The 18,005-nt window shown below is 38.8% G+C and overlaps 1 protein-coding gene across 2 annotated transcripts in view; it reads left to right on the top strand.

Annotated features, from left to right (window-relative positions):
- ARMC2 (armadillo repeat containing 2) overlaps positions 1–18,005 on the top strand; it is a 93,878-nt gene that overhangs the window by 13,410 nt on the left and 62,463 nt on the right. Inside the window, exons 2-4 of one of the 2 annotated variants that reach the window (XM_015620506.3) lie at positions 10,073–10,216; positions 14,769–14,885; positions 17,107–17,286. The gene's annotated coding sequence lies outside the window, so the exon portion shown is untranslated. The remainder of the gene's footprint in view (positions 1–10,072; positions 10,217–14,768; positions 14,886–17,106; positions 17,287–18,005) is intronic. The other variant, XM_015620509.3, reaches the window with a different exon arrangement.

Genomic DNA, 18,005 nt, shown 5'->3' with positions numbered 1-18,005 from the left:
TTCCAAACACGGTAGGTTACTTTCATGAGGCTTCTAATATCAGCCACATAATGTGAGGTTAGCACAGGTAGACAATATTTTAGATATTACATCTAACTCCATATTGCCTTCATAACAGCTATGAAATATCCAGAGGATGTTATCCTGCATCATTCAAGTGGAAATGGTCTTATGGCATGGATGCAACAAAACCTCTATATGAGGCCAGAGCACTTTCTCCTGGTAAACACCATGCCATTTGTTTTTATCAGGCACTAATTTGGGGGAGAATTAATCTTTGTAAAGTTACTACATCCTAGTTATGTCAAAATATAGAACTGGGGGCTTCTTCAATTATACAAATATTGCTAAACATTTAATCTAAACACTTAATTTCAGATATTCAGTCTGGTGCATACTAAAAAAAATTACTATCCACCAAACTTGGAGCATTAAATGGAGACTGTATTTTTGGCAGCTCATCATAGAGGGATTAATATTACTGGAATATCTTTGTTTCTCAGCAATACCTCCTTAAAAACAGCTTCCTCTGAGCACATATTTCTATTTTATTGAGAAAAGGAAATACAGTATTAGAAATCAATGTTTTTAAAGCGTAATTTAAAGAAATCTATCTTGGCAGATGCTGAAATATTTTCAATTTAGAACAAATAGTATTTCTGTCATCCAGTTGGATTTTTTAAATTAGACCATTACTCCTTGATAAGTTAATTACAAAACAGAAAGAGACTCAACCAATCTAAAAAAGTGTATTGATGAAAGTATAGAGCACATGTCTAAAAGCTGGTTTTACTGATTAATGGCTGAAATTTTACTTTTTATATGAAAAAACCTTGTCTCCAATGTCTTAAATCATAGGGAAAAATGCTCAATTTTTCACGCTATCACAACTAATTTTCTACATTGGTACACTGATGAACTATTGTTTTCCTGTGCTTCCATCCATTACTAAAAGTGACAGCATCATAATTGAAATTATTTAAAATATGGTGCATTTAGATAATTCTTTACTTCGGTATAAATATGACTACACAAGAAATGCTGCTACTGGAAATTGCTAGGATGAGCTACCAAAATGGAATTATTGCTCAGCAGGCCATATTCCTCTGGGGGTAGGAAATGAAAAAATATCAGAACTTCCTTTGAAATGCAGAAAGGTTAGAGGAATGGAAGGAACATTTTTTGTTGTGTCTGAGATGAAGACAAGGGAAGCATGGAAGGGAAGTATGTTGCAATCATGGGTTGAAATGCCTCCAGGTCCATCAGCTGAATCCTGGTCTCCCCAAAATCCCTGACAAGTTTTTCAGCTTGGTAAAGCCACAATTTCACCCCAAGGATTTTGGGCTAAAAGGAAGTAAAACTCACCAAAAAAATTGCACTGGGTGATTAGCTAGGTGATCTCTGCCCATGGATGTCCCTGTAACTGTGTTGCATGGCTGCATATTGTGCTTCTTACAGAAAGAACTTGCCAAGGTGCCCAGTGGGAATCCTTCCTGATTAGTGCTGGGGTCTGAGCCAAAATTGTGACAGGTATCAGTCTAAGAGTTTAACAAAATGAATAGTGGCAAGCCAGAACCCAAACTAAATGCCATCTATGAGTAATGTACTAGTATAGAAACTGTCCCACAGAGCCAACAGATGTTGCTGTCCTAAAGTGAACAGCAGATTCAGCCTTTTCAGATATTGTAAAATTTTATAGAATTTCAAAGACCTGGCCAACTGGTGAAAAAGAACCTCGTGAACTGCAGAAAAATGCAGAAATAACAAATCTGGATTATGGGAGATGTATCTATGAAACTATACAGTATCTGAAAATACTAAATTGGCTTGTCCACTTTGGGGCAGCAACATCTTGGGGTAAGAAAATATTTATCATATTATAAACACATTCAACAGAACTGGCCCTAGAATTGAACCTGGTAGAACACTGCAGATGATTGGTCACCATCCAGTTTTAAGTATGCCCCTTTAAAAATAACCCTTAGACTGTTTAATTCCAGGAGAAATCATGAGAAATTTTAATAAAAAAGTGTTTGCAGAAGACTTCTATACCTCAAATACAGAGAAAAAAAGAAAAAAAAAAAAAAAAAAAAAGGTATAGGACACAATAAAAACCCCAATTTTCATTATACTGTCCAGTGGTAATTTTAAAAACCCAGAACTTTTGAAAAAACAGGCAGTCTTTTTAAACTACATGTGAAGTCTCCTTTATACAAGGCTTTCCATATTATTGCTCACATCAATACTTTCTCAGATAACAGCAAGCCATAAATTGCAATATTGCTTTCCTTCCTAAATGTGGAGCAAAATTTCGGCACATACTATGCCGTGGTTGTACACCTTCATCCCCTCCTTCTGATAAACAGCAATACAAGTACCACTGTAAAGTTTGTAACTTTATGCTGTTACATGAGAATAATCTAGGGACACAATTATCTCTATTATCAGAAAGTATCCAGCTGTGTCCACCATCCTTTCCAGATCCTTAGCCACATCTCAGTTTACACTGTAATAGGAGATCTAAGATTGACCAGTCTGACCATTTCTTTGAATGTCTGTATAGCAGGTAAAACAAGAACATATTTTACCATGTATACCTGCAATTATGAAAGTAATTAAGTAGCACAGGTGAGCCCAAGAAGCCCCTCAAATAAAATCCCTGATAATCACAATGTTATTGTGATTAGCTGCCTGTCTTAGTAGGTTGTGTGTTTATTGCATCTGCCCTGTGTGCTAGGGATGACAACCCATAATTTGACAAAAAATATTTTAAATAATTTCTTGCTGAGATGAGAACCTATTTTCATTTTTCCCAGTTCTTTCTTTCCTTTGTTTTTAATTACAAACATTCATGGCACTGAGAGACAAAGTAATGATCTTCACTCCTTCTATTTAAAGAAAAAACCTGTCTGGTAATATTTGTTTTATCTTTACCTTACAAAGTGACATAGTCTAAGGACCCTGAAGGACAGGCATGTAAGCTCTGCAGTTTTGGTTTGGGATTGTTCCAGGTTAGATGACTTTTCAAATACCCCTAATTACAATTGTGGAACAATGTGCATTTTGATACAAATTATATCCCTGTCTATAAGTGTGGAGTTCTAATTTTCACAGAGGAAAAATGCAAGTCAGAAGTTCTATAAGAAAAATAAACATAGGCTGCATTGAAAATTGGACTTTGGATCATTATTCAGTGGTTCACATTAACATGCATTAGGGAAGTGACTGTGAGCATGGTAGCAGCATTGTGAGTCCAGGTTCCAGTTCTGTCACTTGCTTGTGGCTTTTCAGCAGGAGTTTCTTGAGTTGAGCACATTGAGCAATGTGCAAGGTCAAGTGGGGAGTGCTACTGAAATTCTGTGTTGGGGACTGTGCCTGGCCTAGGAGAATGTGGCTATGTCCATTATCAGGGATTTGACTATTTATCATAGTTATTAATGTACCAGCTCAAGAGGTCAAGTGACTTACATGAGAATCTCAATTTTCATTTGAAGAAAAATGTGTCCCTAGCCTTGTGCTTATGGAGAAATGATAAAAATGTAAATCTGCAAAATCTTATGAAGTAGAATGATACTTTAAAAAAATCATTAGAAAACACACTAAACATGAAGAGTTTTTGATCTGATGTTATGATCTGGGGGATGAATTCACGACTTTTGAGTCAGGGATATAAAAGATGAGGACAGACAATAGAAAAAGGAGTCAATCTTCCAATATACTAATTATTTAAAGAGATGTTCACACGTGTTTAAAACTTGAGATAATATTTCACTGTCTGCTGCTGTAGACTGTGATCTTTCTGGCTGTTATCTCACTTCAGTCAGCTGAAATTTTACTGACCAATAGCTTGACATTTGTTGTTGCAAAAAGCCACCATCTGTCCATGCAGCACAGAATTGCTCTTGCACAAGGACCTCAAGACCTGCTTCAGGGCTGCTGCCTCTCACCAATCAATTAAATACATTTATTTTTATTTTTAAAATGAACCCAGATTTTAAATGAAGTATGGGAGAGCTGTGTGATACAGTTTGCTGTGCGAAAACTATCAATGGTCAGGCCTGAAATAATGTTTTGTTTAGAGTTTGTTCCGAATAGTGAAATGCTGGAACAAAATGTGAGGTAGTTTACTGAGCTTTCAACTACTACAAAGAAGATCTAGTAGAAAGAAAAGAGGCTGAAGAACTTGACTGAGTGTGAGATCTCCCTGGGTAAATTTTCACATTTGCCCCAACTCCAGCTTTTTGCAGGTGCTGAGTCTCTTGGCACACGTCTCTAACAAGTCTGTTACTGTAAGCATTCCTGTTCCATCTCTGAGTATCCTGTCAAGGGCTTCCCACAGACTTAGTGACAGAAGCATGGGCTACGATTATGGTACCTTGCACAGTGAAGATACCTTATTTTTAATTTTCTTATTTTTCTTTTTTTTAGTTTTCTTATAAGCACTTGACATTGCTGGCCAAGTATGAAGAGAGAACTTCTCTACCAAACTCTGTGACTCCAAAATTCCCTTTTGATCAGGCAGTGGTTATATTTTGAAGGGAAGGACACAGCTATTTCAAAAGTGAAGTTTAGCAGTTCTTCATAAATTCCTTTAATTTCACATCCTTTGACGTCAGACAAAATCTCAGTACTTCAGAAGTTTCCAAAAATTGTTTTCTAAAAATCACAGAATTAGAAAATTCTCTTTTAGTGACCATACATCTGTACTTTTCACTTTGAACCAGGTCTCTGTGGTTCAGCTTAATTTGTTTGGTTCATCTATCACTGATAACACCCTGGTGTCCATTCATGGCCAGCTGGGTATTAATAATGTGAGAAGATGTATAAACACACTTAGCAAAATTATGTTCTGTCCCAGCGACAATTGTTGTTGAAAACAATCCTAAAAATTACTGTAAACCTGAGAAAGGAAGAGGATTATTGGTCAATACACTACCATAAAACACAATAGGCTGTCTTTAGCTTGGCAGAAAGTTATCTTTTGTCACATATTTGCAGCCTTAGGGTTGCAGCTGTACAATAAGAGATCCTTATTTGCTTCTTACATTTATTAATATTATGCTGTTCTACCTGCATCACAGCTGGATAATGTTAGGAAGTATTTGGAAGCCTGCTGAACAAAACTCCCTGTGTTTTTCCACTGCGTGGGCTTCATCAAGGAGCAGTAAGTGGAGAGCTGAAAGGTAGAGAATAACTGTCTGAAAAAGTTGTGTGATAAAGGAAGACAGCTAAAGACAAATACTGGAGCTTTTAAACCCCTCCCACTTAGCAATTTTGTTTCTTGCATCTTCAGTTTCATTTGCTTCTCACAATCTATCTGTCCTACCAAACATGCCTACTTTTCAAAATTACCCCAGCTTGGTAGGTAGCAGCAGCTGCAAGACCCCATAGGGTGTGATTATCTTTCTCCTGTTGATTATGTTTAAACATATGCTAAACTGTAAAGGTCATTCTTCTAGCATGACTCTGGAGTACACTTAATGATAGTCTTGTTACTAACTGACCTCCTGTATCTGACAGAGATTAAACATCTTGGGCAAATTTTTATTGCTTGAATCTGTGCCAAATCTTTTTAATACATGAAGGACTTGATCACTTTTAAACTTGTGATGAAGTACAAACAAAGTTCAGTTGTTTGATGCCAAGATGCCTGCTTGATTTTTGCAGTAAAGGAAATTCATAACTACTATGGGAAGAGCAAAGAAAACATATCTGTGCAGATCTTTGTTGATAGCCTAATCTGATTCCTCAGTACATTCTGCATGGACAAGGCTGAGTGATGTTGCAGCAGCCAGCAGTACTACAGCCATACACGTGATGAAAACACATTATCTGTTTCCATGGCTTATCATCAGAAGCATAACCTCAGCTTTCAAAATAAGGGATAAAATTTTTAAATATTCATATTGTGGAAATTAAAGTAAATTAGATCATGTTATAGTGTTGGTTTTAGCAACTTGTAATTACTCTTCCTCCAGCATATTTAGACTTGAACATACCTGAAAAATCCCACATAAATCTACAGTGGGGCTATTTTCAGGGGTTTCTTTTATGCTCCATTGGCCATTAATATTTCATAGTATGTCACAACTGGCCATTCTGATTCTATTGAGCCTTGCTGAATGGGAATTTTTGTATCATTTAAGAGCAATTCATTGCACTGCCTGTATTCTATATCATCTCCTCAGAAATAGGGATGATGACAGGTGATGTCTCAAAAGATAAGTAATCTTCCACTACATACCCTCTGTCTACAGTGAGTTCTCTAGATGTTGTACATGAGGTTCACCAGGAAAATTCATGATGGCATGTTACCTACTTTATTTATCCATTCCACTTGATACACCTACTAAAAATAGCTCTTCTTAGATGAGTGAGTCTTGCCCTCTCGCATGTGTCAGTCTGCAGGATCTAATTCTGTAGCTAATTTTACAAAACTGAAGAGTCAAAAGATGAATGGGCTGCATTCACCTATTAACAAAATGGGAAACTATATCCTCCAAGGATATTTTTATGATTTAAAAATTCCTTAGGATACATGTCAATTAAAAGGAAAAGGAAGAGAAAGGATTCCATACATGCTTTCATGCTTATTTCCTCTTCTTCCCTGTTGTTTCCCTTTCATTGCATCTGTCCTCAGATAAGCTTTCTGTCACCAAACCAATTTTGCCATTTTGTGTATATTTTCTTTTCATTTTCTATGTCTGCAAACATACTGAGCAGGCCAGCCTTTCTTTAGAGGTGGTGCTGAGCAGGTCAGCAAAGGCTGCAAACTGAGGTGGGTTTAGGACAAGTATGAAGAGAGTACATCTGCAACAGTCACAAGGTTATGCAAATATCACTCAAGTATCCACGAATATTTGAGCTGCAACGCTGCCAGAAATTAAAGTGATTTTTCTTCTACTGTAATTCTACAGGTAGAAATACATTTTTGTATGTAGGGTCAATCCCCACAGGAAAGTTTGTGTTCCAAAGTAACAAAGAATGCCCTTTTCCTTAGTTTATCATGGAATAGAAGTGTCCACACAGGCAGCTTTTCATTCATAATTATATTGTAAGATTTTTAGTGGTTAACTTTTCCAGTGAGTCAAGTCTTAAAACTATTACTTTCTGGAAACCCCCCCAACATTTGAGGAAGAACAGGAACAATATTGATATTGCTGTGGTCTGGGGATGGTACCCTTGTATGTAAAATCCATTGCCCTCTTTGGACAAATCTGGACCATCACACAAAGCACTATCAGCAATGAAAGCACTGTGATTAGCAATTTAGGAGAGAAATGTGATGCAATCAGAAAGGAACCCAAAGAAGCAACAAATATGGTAGCCAGAAAATGATATATCAGCAGTACTATTTCTAAAAATAATGGTTTCCAAACTTTTCCACGAGGCATTAACAGCTCTTTAAGGGATAATCTTTATTGCTTTGTAATGTACAAAGCAATAAACAGCTGCTGAGATTGATTAATAGGCAAAGCAAAGTTGAGGCATGTAATCAATCTAAAAAGCCATTTATTGTCACTATACTACAAAGCAATAGAGATTATTGCTGTTGCACAACAAACCATAACAGAAAACACAGACACACACACAAACAGTTGCTTTCTTTTCAAGGCTTGCAGTGCTATGCTGCCTTTTCCTTGAGCTTTTCTCTTTAACAAAGGCAACTGACCTTACAGCAAGCAACGTACTGGGAAAAGCAATACTCTAAGAACTTCAGTGTTATCTAAAGGAGAAATTTTATAGTTTTTTAGTTCTGTAGAAATACAAAATTCCATGGGTATTCATCTTGTCTTTGGTAGTGGTACTGTTATTCATATTACCAAGAAAAACAAAAAATTAGCTTACCAGTCAAAAAATCATATAATTCATGCAAATGCAGTGCTCTTTTAGAAACAAAGGCTGTTTACTTTTGTAGAGTATTTTTATGAATGGCTACTAAATCACTTCATTTTTTTTTCACAGTAATACTGAATGAAACAATTGGCTTTCAGCTCCAGCTATTTCCAGCATCATACTTTTAATACAACTTTAATCCAACTATTAGTATAGTTTGGTTTTTGACTCCTCCAGTCTTCCTGGGAGGCTGTTTCAGAATCTTACCTCTCTACTAGTTTTAAACCTTTTAAAAAATTTGCATTCTGATTTTTCCAGGTCAGATAACGCTCACTTCTTCCTGAACATAAAGTACTATTTGCTTTTTATCCCCTTTAAAGAGAGGATATGAACAGTCTCACACCCTTCCCTTTGGCAGAATAAACAAGCTATGCCACTGTAGCTTTACGGCAAGATAGGCTTGCCCCTGGATCAGTCTCACCACCCTTCTCTACACTCATCCCAGTCTCAGTCTCTCTCTCCTGAATATGGATGCTCTGGATGGCACTGAGCTACAGAGGGGCTCCCAAAACTGCCTTGTCCTCACATGCACTTGCAATGTCTACTGGAAATATCTCACCCAGTACACCCAAAGATCAAATTTGCCTTTTCCACATCCCTTTAACATTTGAAGCCAGTGGTTAACTTGCACTTCCATATAACTCACATATTTCTGTTTCTGTTTCTGAACTGATGACCTTGCAGCTTATGACAGAAATTTGTATTAGTACAGAAGGGCACAAGCTTGCAATTTGCACTATTAAGTTTCAGTCCATTTTTATTACTCTAGTTCTCAAGGTTATTCAGGTCTTCCTGTATCATATTGCCTTTCCTTATTAATGATATCTCCCACTTCCGTGTCATCAGCAAATTTTATTAACAAACTCCTTCTTCCTATTTTAAGGTAATGAATAAAAATATGACTGAAGATGTATCCTTGAGGAACTTTTTGTAAAATACCACTCAAAGTCAGGAATCATAACAGTAGAAACTGAATTCTCCAATTTCACATTTGCAGGAAATACAATTCAGATCAATGAAAATTAATTTTTAGATCCTAATGGTTCTAAACTTTCCAAACTGTTGTCTTCAACAATCTGAAACTATTTCATATCTGCAAGTACCAAAAATTTAATAACACCTACTTAAAATAATAGAATAAGGATTATTGTAAATACATGTCCATACCTCTTTACAGCTCTAAAAATTTGGGGTAAAAGAATTGTACTTATGATGTAGTCATCCCTTTGGCTGTTTCTAAGCATTTGACTTTGGTAGTTAAAACAATTGTTTTAAAGTTATTATTGCCTTAGCAGTCAATTGTATCATTTATCCAGCTTTATATTTAATTTCTTATTACCTTCATACTATTCCTGCAAATCACAGCTTCCCTGGAAAAGACGATCTTCAGACTTGAGATGACATTCTCCATGATTCCTTTTCTCTGTGGGTCTGAGATGTCAAATTACCTCATGTTTCCATTTTCAGCAGCCATACCATTCTTTCGGGAAATGCTGGACCTAGATTCATGACCTTCTTAGCCCTGCTTTACTTTTTATCCTTTTTTTTTTTTTTTTTTTTCCCAGCTGGAGTGTTCAGTATCAGCAAAATCAATGAAAATCTTTTTGATAATTAGCAGTGGTATTTCTTTTGTTCCTGCTGGAATTTATTTGCAGAGGGATTGTCACTGAAGTACATGACCTTTTGTCAAAATTTTCAAAGAAAATTCCCACTTGCAGCAGGCAGACTGAAGCTTGTACCTATCTCAGCTGTGTCTAACCCTACACTTGTGCTCATGAGGCGTCCTGAGGCTGTGCACACCACTGCTGCTGCTGCTGGCCATGTTTGAACTAGAAAGTTCTACTGGCAGAAGTTCTGCTGGCATGTGCTACTCACATATCTGTTTTGGCAGGATGTGTTCACATTTGGCTGTTTTTAAAGAAGCAGTATAGCCTCAGATCATCAGGCTTTTATCAGCAAGAGAAATCTGGTGGATCTATGGGAGGCTAACCCAGAGTACCTTGTGCTACATTTTATAGATTGCTTTCTGGTAATTCTTTGCAGCATGCTGTGGAGTTGCACTGTGAGATATAATGTCCCATCCTAAAACCTGTGTAAATATTGGGTCAGATTTAAAAATGCTTTTCTATCTTGTATGATAACCTATTTTTATATGTGTTGCTTCTCCATATTGCAGGTTCATCACTACCAGTAACCCAGACTGTATCCAGTAGCAGAGCTCTCTTGTTCATTTAGAGCAGATGAAAGAATCCTTTCATATCCAAAGAGGAACTTAAAATATTGGGTACTGGGAGCAAGTGGGACGTAGAGACAATGAATGGTAGGTAACTATTTCCAGTAAGTATTTGCTAAACCATAAGAACAAATTGTAGTTTTGAGACATACTGTAAATACTGGATGAGGGAAAATTTCAGAGTTGGATGTAAAGTTTGTGTTATCCTCACAGCACATGCACTCTGAGTTAAGAGCTGCTTAAAGAGAAGACAGTGGGGAAATAGGTGGTGCCAGCATTCTGGTAAGCAGTGCCAATCTGGGCATTTTGGCATTATTTGAGGTGCTTGGACTCCAGTTAGATACACAAAATTAAGTATTTCCTGCTGCACAGCCTTTTCATGCTGGGTAATGTACTGGAAATCAGAGAGGAACCTGATACAATGAGCTTTGCTGATTGTGGTGGAAGAGTAAATAAAGTTTATGCCCAACTCGGTCCCATCTTTTTTTGAATGCATAAAATGAAAGCAGTGCTTCTCTGTGGTGATCCCTCTGGAAAATATTTTATATCAACGTTGTTTGTGAGAAAGCCCATGCTTTCCTTCCCATCTATATGGTTGTCATTAATAGAGCTGCAAAGCTAACCCTGGCAGCAAAGACAAGGCAAATCTGGTTGGAAAGGTGTTCGTTAAAATAAAAATGCTGTAACTGGACAAAAATAACACCAACCCACAAAACTTTAATTTAATAGTCTCCTGCAAAACACATGAAAAATCTCATTGGGTCCCTCCATTTGAGTGGAGTTTCATCCTGTTTCCTGAATTCAACACAGAGGCACTGGCAGGGCTTTGTATTTTTCCATAACGTCTCCAAATATTTGAGCCAAGTGGATTCCTTAGATAGCTATCATACATGGAGAATATACAGATGGATGGAAAACACATGGAGCTTAGAGACCATATGTAGGCATGGAACCTGCTGGACTTGTGCATAACCACGTGTGTAAGGCAAATTCCAAAAAATGAGTCTGACATGTTATAGACCTGCAGCACCTGTGGTCTGCAGGCAGCCTATGTGAAAACAGGCTGAGAGAGTTGGGGTTGTTCAGCCAGTAGAACAGAAGGCTTTGGGGAGATCTTATAGCACTTTTCAGTACCTAAAGAGGGCTACAAGAAATCTGGAGAGCGACTTTTTTACAAGGGTATGTAGTGACAGGATAAGGGGGAATGGCTTTAAACTGGAAGAGGACAGGTTTAGATTAGATATTAGGAAGAAATTCTTGAGGGTGGTGAGACACTGGAACAGGTTGCTCAAAGAAGTTGTGGAAACCCCATATCTGGGAGTGTTCAAGGCCAGGTTGGATGGGGCTTGGAGCAACCTGGTCTCGTGGAAGGTGTTCCTGCCCATTGCAGGGAGTTGGAACTACATGATGTTTAAGGTCCCTTCCAACCCAAACCATCCTATGATCCTATGACTTTTTGAACTTTGGCTGAAAACTAGTATTTCAGCAATCCTAACATGCCTTCCCACCAGATACAATTTGACAGAAGAATCTGTTTGGAGGAAGGGCAAAGAATACTGATGTATATACCTTGAGAAAAAAAATAAAATCACCATGTTAATTCAATAGCTCTATTCAGTGAATCCCCTTCCTCAGTTTGATATATGTGAGGTTCAGTGAGATTCCTAATGGGTTCTGTATCTCAACAGATCTTTGGCTTTATTCACATCTCTGTGCCCAAAAATTCCTTCCAATTTAGTCAGTTCTTGGTATTCTTCACCACAGGCTTCTGTGAATTTTAAGTGCAGTGTCTGAGCTCAGTATGCTCCATAATGAATGCACAACCATCGTAAGTTGTGCACAACAAAATGCTCATGAAAGAAACACCCTCGACCACTAAACTGAAGGTTGTGCCTCCTGAGGGAAAAAAAAGCCCTTTCTTTTTCCCCTTTCACTGGTTCTTAACTTGCTTTCACTGGTTCTTGACTTGCTCTTTAGGCTTTACACTGCATTGCAACCTTCAGTGACCTTCACACTTTTCTTGCAAATTTATTTTTTCTTCAAAAGATGCTGTTTCTCCACTATTTCTTCTTGCCTGGCCTGAAGAAATTTGGGTCTTAAATTAAACCAGCACCAAAGTCATGGGGAGCTCTGTTCATCTACCTGTGTCAAAAGCCAGAGTAAAAGCAGGCATTTCATTAACATGCCAGGGATTTCCAGTCACTGGCAGAGGCAGCAGAAATATCAGGAAATCAATGAACACAATCACTGTTGTAGGGATAATCGCATAGTGGGTGTTCAGCTGGTAGATTGCTCACAATGCTTAGTTAGTTGGTACAAGAAGTCTTTGCATGCTGTCTATCAGCACAAACATGGGTACAACTGAAGTGTATTTCACTTGGGAAGCTGGCATAACTTCACTGGGAAATCTCAGATTTTGGCTGGAGGGTTGAGCACTGAGCATGGAGGAAAGCAATTGCTGGTCAGAGAGGGGGTAAGGATAAGAGAATGTTTGCAGGATCCAGTGGTCAAACCACACAAAGAAATGCAAGCTAGAGATTGATCATGGCAATCTCCAAAATTGAAAATTTCAGCCAAACCTGAATAAGATTCTTCTTCATCTTCCTCTTCTTCATCTTCCTCTTCCTCTTTTTCTTCTTCTTCTTCTTCTTCTTCTTCTCCTTCTCCTTCTCCTTCTCCTCCTCCTCCTCCTCCTCCTCCTTCTCCTTCCCCTTCTCCTCCTCCTCTTCTTCATTCTCTTCTTCTCTCTACTGTTGTTGTTTCACCCCAATACAGGGAGATTTTATTCATAAATCATCCAATTAGCTAAAAACACCATTCTAAAACATTCTTCCTACACCAATATGAACTTAATTTTAATATGCGAAAGTAGTGTCACTTCTTACCCAAAATCTATATATTTATTTTTATCTGTTTACACAAATAACTCTATCTGTTCTATCTAGAAATGCAAGCAATGTTCTTACTATGTTTTTGTTATGTCTGGAACTAAGTTAATTTTGTAAAAGGTAACACTACTGAACTTTAAACTAGGCTTTAGGGCTTTTTACTAGCTAACACAGTCTTTTAAGGCACTTAAGATATATTTTTACTTCCTTAAAACTAAAACTTACACTCCTACTTTATGTCTGTGGCTTAATATATTTTAGTTTCTCTGAAGGCTCTAATTCAATTCCTGCATTCCTTTCTCTCTCTGAGGGACTCAGAGAGGCTTCTATTTCATGCATTCCAACATATCATGGAATATTTAAGGTTTGAAAAAACCTCTGGAGATCATCTAGTCCAACCCCCTTACTCAAAGCATGGGTTTAATATCACCAAATATGGAGACTATACAAGCTCTATGAACAACCTGTTTTAGTGTTTGAGATGTTTAGAGATGACCACTCTCATCACAGAGATTTGGTTATATGATTAAATGGAGTTTCCTGTATTTAAATTCGTGGCTTCTTTCTCTTGTTCTTTCATTGAGCACCACCAAAGAAGTCTGTCTCCATCTTCCTTTCACCCTTCCTTTAGATGCACATGGATAAGCTCCCACCAGAGCCTTCTCCTCTCCAGGCTGAACAGTCCCAGCTCTCTCATCCTTTCCTCATACTAAAGATGCTTCAGTCCCTTAGTCATCTTAGTGGCCCATCTCTAGACTCCAGTATATCCCTGTTGTATTGGGGACACCATGACTGGACCCAGCACTGCAGTTGTGGCCTCACTGGTGCTGAGCAGAAGGAAAGGATCACTTTTGTCTACCTCCTGGCAATGCTTTTCCTAATGCAGCCCAAGAGGCTGTTGGCCACCTCTGCAGCAAAGGCACATTGCGGGTTCAACTTATGTCAGCTGGCATCCCCAGGTCCTTTTCTGCCAAGCTCCTTTCCAGACAGCTGGCCCCCGGCATGTACAGGTACATGGGGTAATTCCTCTCGAGGTGCAGGACTTCACATTTCCCTTTGCTGTGCTTCTTGAAATCCCTCAGATCTTCAGTCTGTTCAGGTCCGTCTGAATGGCAGCACAACCATCTGATGTACCAGTCACTCCACCCAGTTCTACATCATCTGTAAACTTGCTGAGGGAGCACCCTGAGGAAGAGTGGTCCCCAGCTGCATTTTGTGTGATCTCAACCCTTTGAGTTCTGCAGTTCTGCCAAATTTCAGTGCAGCTCCATATCCATCCTAATAGCCCATGCTTCATCAGTTTGTCTGTCAGGGGATAATGGGAGGCAGTCAAAAGCCTTACTTAAGATAAACATCATATACCGCTCTCCCTTTATCCACCAACTAGTCATCTCATCATATACCTAGCACTCTTTCCTGTGACAGATCTCTCTGCTGCATGTAATGGAGGTCTTCATAAACTTGCTTTATTAAGACTTATTAGGCTACTTGGTATAGGAGTTGCTTCTACCTGCTATAAAATGAACTGCTCCACCTGTCTTTGTAATGATCTACAAGTGATACAAAACATCAAGATTATTTAACAGCACATACCAGATGGTTTATGCAAGGTTGAACATGACAGGAAGATTTTTGTCCAGATTGGGGGTGGGACTATTGTTTTATTTTGAAAAGGAGGAAAGAAATATGGACAAATGGGGGCTGCATTGCCACTTGTGTTGCTCAAATTTCACTGGAGGCTGCTTTTACAGGTCAGCAACTAGAAGCAGAAAATATGGTCAATGAACACGCAGCGGGCAAAGTGCTTAACACTGTTAACTAATTCTGAATTGCATTGAAATACAGCCCTGGTATGTTTGGATATTCAGGTAAGTTTAATCTCTAGACAGATTTAAGTTAGCCAGACCAAAACCTGAGACTGGACACAAAATCCCTTTCATGTTTTTCAAATCAAACAAAATTTAAAGAAAAAAGTAATTTGAATGAATACGACAGAATTGAATAATTTGTATTTTTTCATTAGTTAGGCAGAAACGTTCAGAACACACTGCTTTTACCTTAGCAATCACTTCAGCAAATACTAACTTACCTAGACCAAGTCAATGTATAGGTTTTGATGATATTTCCATCCTAAAGCACTGTTACTGCAAACAAGATTTAATTATGTACCTACATTTAAAAGAGGTGCTCAGAGAGTTCCTTCAATAAAAAGCACAGGATAGAAAGGATTTAAGTGAGAAAGTTGTAACAGTTGAGACATAGAGAGATCACAAAAGAAATATTTGCTGTAATTGCCAAAGCTCAGAAAATGAATAAAATTTAACTCTTCAATTTGATGACCTAGAAAATAGAGAGGAGAAATAATGTGCATATGAAAAGGATTAAAGAAGAAGCCAAGAAAGGAGGCTTAGTGGGTTTAACTGGGTGGATTTAAAAATTGTTTAAAGAATGATGAGATAACAGTAAAAAGAAATTGAAACTGGCTTTACCAGGAAACAGATCTACACATTTTTCTGTGAAACTTCCCTTGCATTATTTAAATAAAAGAAAGGTTGAGAAGAAAGTAACAGAAAATGAGCTAACTGTGAATGATCTGAAAATAGAATACATGCATGTGCATACACACATTCTTTCAGCTTTTAAGGACGAATATACAGAGAAAAGAGGGTGTAATAATAACAAGGTTTTCATTACTTCTGAGGTATTGAACTTGGCTGCAAAAGAAAGAGGACTAAATATCTAATAATTAGAGATAAAGTAGAAGCTAGCAGAGATAATGGCATGTGTTATGTAAACCAGGTAGTGTTACACATGGAGATCTTTTTACTGCTATCATAATGCCTGTCAGAATGAAAAAAAAGGAACTGGAAGAGGGTATTTTTCTAGAAGAGAGGGGCATAACAAAGCTTATAATAAAAATTAGGACAAATTAAATTTAAAATATCCACAGGGTTCTAGTCTTGTAAACATGAAAAAGTAAAAGTTACGTTAGCAAGCGATTAGTAAAAGGAACTTCAAGCTAGTAAGATATATATAGATATAGATATATACATATATAGATATATATTTTCATATAAATATATAGATACAAGATTAATTTATTCAGGAGTGCTTTCAGATATATCTGAAGTATATAATAAACGAACAAAGGAAGAGGCTTGGTCAGATGGAGCTGTATTTGTTGTGTTTTTCTATTATTCACAGAGGCAACAACTACCCTCCTACAGCAGTTTTTAGATAAATTTCAAAATGCATTCAGATAGCAAATGAAGTCAGTCACAAACAACCCACTTGCCACAAAAGGCCTGTCTTTGTTGTTGTTACATGTCTGGAGATTTTCTGATACAGGCTGTGATCACATTACTCACTGCAATAGCAGGAGGCACATAAGGGAACTGTTCAGGGAGTGTCTGGTTCACCTGGCCAATGGGATCCCAAAATCTGGAGGTGGATGCATTTTTGGTGGGACCTTGCCCAGAGGCAGCCACAGGAAGTCACTACAAGTGACCCCTTTGTGCCACTCCAACAAAGCCATCTGGCCTGTGGGACCCATGTGTGTGAAGCTCTGCTAGTCAATGTGAAAATATCCATTTTTTGGCCTTCAGGGAACAGGAGGCAAGTGGGAGATGTGACAGCACTTCTGCCATGCCAGGGAATCACTAATGTGAGCAATCCAACCTTCACTGCCTGACCAGAGTGACCCAGGCACAGGAGAGTTTGTGGCTGTGGCTACATCGCGTCTGATGTAGCCACATTACAGTTTTTACTCTGGAAAACTTTCAATGTCTCCATTATGAACCTGTAAATCTGAGCTCAGAGAGAAGGTATTAAAATGATGCTGACATCCAAAGAGTCAGAAATAGTCAACAATTCACCCAGAGAGTTACAGAGAACGAGGAGGAGGTTGGTAAACAGTCTTGCCTTATCAGTGAAACAGGCATCCTAGCTTTAAAGGAGTGACCCTAAACAAAGGATCACCTAGGCTTCTATCCAATAGTCTGGGGTCATCCTGTGAGTATTCTGCTCCTGCTGTGTCACCTGTCTGTCTATTGTCACTTGTTGAGTCTCTTGTCACCTGTCTGGCCACAGGTCCTGTGCCATTTATAATTCAAGGAATCAGTTCCAGTTCACAGCCTCTTGATTCCAGCCACGGTGGAGTCTCTGCCACCACTGATCACCAACTCAAGAAACTCAGCAACTCAAAAGAGAAAGATTGAGCATAAGGACTAATTAGCTAGAGAAGCAAGAGAATAATTGAACCAACCGAAGGTAAAATACTAATAGGAGAACTTGCCAATCAGCTGTGATTTGTTTGCTAAAATGTATATTTAGTGTAATTGAAATGGATTGCCCAGGGCAGTGGTGGAGTCACTGCCTCTTGGAGGTGTTTAAGGGAAGACTGGATGTGACACTTAGTGCCATGGTCGAGTTGGCATGGTGGTGTTCAGTCATAGGTTGGACTTCATGATCTCAGACATCTTTTCCATGCTAATAAATTCTATGATTCTGTAAATATTTGAGAATCTTGAATACTTGATTTGTGTAACACTTCCACCTTGCACCGTGCACACAGCAAAAAACGTCTCCTGTCTAAACCGGGCCCCGCGTCTGTGTTTAGCGTCTCTAAATTTGGCAACAACATCAGGTCATAGCGAGGGACTTCTGCCAGAGGTGCCCCGGGTTTGTGCCAGCCACCACCACGCTCTCCCTAAACGTGCGCCAGGACCAGCCACGGGGGAAAGCTCCCAGCAGGAACCCACCGTCCTGCGGGCCGGCGCCGCGGCAGGAGCCCGCACTGCCATCGGCACTGCGCCGGACTATGGGCATTCCATCCCGGGGCTGTGGGCACGCCATCCATCCCGGGGCTGTGCGCATTCCATCCCGGGGCTGTGCGCATTTCATCCGTCCCGGGGCTGTGGGCACGCCGTCCCGGCCAGGCAGCGGCCTCGCCGCGCAGGCGCCCGCAGGTGCTCGCGCGTGCGCTCGGG

The sequence above is a fragment of the Parus major genome, chromosome 3, assembly GCF_001522545.3.
Source record: "Parus major isolate Abel chromosome 3, Parus_major1.1, whole genome shotgun sequence".
Classification (NCBI taxonomy): Eukaryota; Metazoa; Chordata; class Aves; order Passeriformes; family Paridae; genus Parus; species Parus major.
This window is presented reverse-complemented; position numbering and strand designations above follow the sequence as displayed.